Raw genomic sequence first — 2,808 nt, forward strand, 5'->3', positions numbered from 1 at the left:
CGGGATAATTTACTGTTCTTTTTGAACTTTTTGCGTCTAATTTTGAAAGAATGAATTTTTCGAATAAAGCCATATTGTCATTTTTTTATTTTTGAAAATAGCATCAGATTGCGCATTGAATCTCGCGGAAAGGGCAATCTTTGATATCGTTACGCCAATGTTGTTTATACGGAAATAAACGTGTTTTTTTTTTCATTCCATACAAATTATACTAAAAGTATTCAGCGATAAAATCTTTCTTCGGGTTATATATCTTAAGGACTGTAACCAAGTGTAGTGAATCAGGCGTTTTAAACCCTTTCCAATTTCTAATTCTTATTACAAAGGTCATCTCGTCCGCAATATTCCCTCTACAGCATATGAAATATTCTGGACACGGACCTAACATTCAGCAAACCATATTACTCGTATTTCAGATGACCTCAAACAAGCATTGATATAGTCACTCAATAGCATGTCTAAGACGCGGTCGGGAATCGAACCCACGACCTCCCGCACTCGAAGCGGACGCTCTACCACTAGGCTACCCAGGCGGTATTTACAGATGAGTATGAATGATTTTACAACACGGGTTAAGAAAACATTGAAACATCGTTAGCGTTTCAACAGTTTAAGACGATATAAAATATAGACATGTAAAAATTCATTCTATTCCTATAAAGATTTACTGTAATCTTTTAAAGTAAGTCACTTTCGTAGAATGTATAAATTTTTAATCAGTTTTATTACTTTTACTGTAAATGTGATGTTTAAAGTCCCACCACGACCTAGTGACCTATTTTTTGTCTAACAAAAACTTCATGAAAATCATTCTTATAATACAAGCAATATACAGCTATACAGCAAGTTAGGCCCTTCCTGAATAAATGTGTTTTGACAACTTCATCTGCAAACTTATTCAGTCAATCTCTTTTCAGTTTCAAAAAATATAGATGAATAACTATCTTACACTGTAGAAACAAAATGTGATTGAAATTTAACTAAATACACTGATTTCTGTATATATTGCTACAGTAATTCAATAAAATGTTAAGACATTACACACATTGTCTTGACCTAATAATATATGTCACTGTCAATTTGTAACTAAATACTTGTATATCTCAGGTTTATACATTCAAAAGGATACAGTTATTTTTGATGCGTCTTTAAGTAACTAAAATTAAACCATGACTCATTAGTTTTTCTTCCACTAGATCGTTTTTAGGGGTTTTCTATAATCCAACCGTTGTGACATGTAAGTGGAAAGTTGGGGGAGGGGGGGGGGGGGGGGGGGGGGTGGAGAGTTAATGTCATTTACGTGACGGCGGACAGTTAGCCTAACCAGTGTTCCTTGATTCTGTACCAGTATAAACCTGTTCTCCGCAAGTAACTGCCAACTTCTCAACATGCACTAGAGATGGAGGTTAAAGATGGCTTTTATCAAATCGTCACGGAGAACATACGGCCGCCTAGGAATCGAACTCAAGACCACGCGATCCATAGATATTCGCTCTCCCTATTGAGCTACGTGGATGGGCTTAGATACGTAACTTTTTTGTGTAATGATATCAAGAGTTATTAGTTTGTCAATTTAGGATGATTAAAATAAATATTTGTGTATTGACGTATGTTCGTATTTAACCCAAAAATGTTTACTAGCGACGTAAGTGCTTACACAATAATAAATATAACCGGTACTTGCATAGTTAGAATCCATGTTCTCGTTAAATTTATCTCTCTGTAGAAACTTTGATAAACGCTTGCCTATTCTACTTCCACAGTTCCCAAGACTGGCTTTGAAAAAATGATATGACATTTGGTTATTCTTGCTTGCTTCTAGCCGAAATGTCTACCAGACTGCGAAGAAATGTAGTTTCAAACCCAGTAATTAGGAAAGTGCCTGAATTCTCAGAACTGATTAATAAGACAGTTTGTATATTTTATTTTAGGCAATATAGCAGCAAGCGATATTGCATTTACGACTCTTGTGGGTTTTTTTTGTCACGAGAATATATGGGATATCTCGAGCGGTTTTCATTAAATAAGATTAAGCTCTTTCAATCCTTTTCTAATACTATTAAATTTTCAAGTATTTTTGCAAACTCTGTTCAGGTCATATTCAGCATAATTCAAATTGCATCCTATGTAAGACTCAAGACCCGCTTTCATAATTGCTTTGAGATAAATGTCTAACTGTTTGACATAACAGAAATTATGAATTGATATGGGAACCTTGGAAGAAAAACATCTAGTTAAGTTTGATAATAATGAAATGCAGTACGTTATTATATGGTTACAAATTATTTTGAGATAGATTTAATTACAATCACGTGTTCATGACCGGACTATTTGTTGGTACTGGTAAGGATATTTTAATAATCTAACTGCTACGTATTTTAATTGAATTTGACTTAACACAAAACAGTTTAAAACTGGGTGGATTCGTGTTAAAGGGACACTGTTCTGTAAACGTGGCTGTTCCGAGTGGACAATTGTCTTCTTTGGTAATGGCTTAATGACATACTTTGGTGTTAATGAATGTTTATTACATGTTTGACGTCGCGGGAGTGAAATAAAGTCATTACATAAATTTGATAATACACTAGTGTAATAAAGCTTTGACGTTGACGTCGTTTTAAGTATAGGAGACGTTGTTCGAATACTAGGAAGAGAAGAAATTTTGATGTTTCAGCAGGAAAAGCTTACATCAGATAAAAAGAAAATCACATGTGTGTCTTTCCACATTGAATATACTAAACCCGTTGAATAAAATTGACAAAGTGCTCGGTAGAGCCTCACATTTTATTATTTCATTCAATACGTTAA

At 34.2% G+C, this 2,808-nt stretch overlaps 1 non-coding gene across 1 annotated transcript; it reads right to left on the minus strand.

Annotated features, from left to right (window-relative positions):
• Window positions 1–455: 455 nt before the first annotated feature.
• Trnas-cga (transfer RNA serine (anticodon CGA)) lies at window positions 456–533 on the minus strand. The gene has a single exon. It is a non-coding gene; the product is annotated as a tRNA-Ser (tRNA).
• Window positions 534–2,808: the final 2,275 nt, after the last annotated feature.

The sequence above is a fragment of the Mercenaria mercenaria genome, chromosome 5 (genome assembly GCF_021730395.1).
Source record: "Mercenaria mercenaria strain notata chromosome 5, MADL_Memer_1, whole genome shotgun sequence".
Taxonomy (NCBI): domain Eukaryota; kingdom Metazoa; phylum Mollusca; class Bivalvia; order Venerida; family Veneridae; genus Mercenaria; species Mercenaria mercenaria.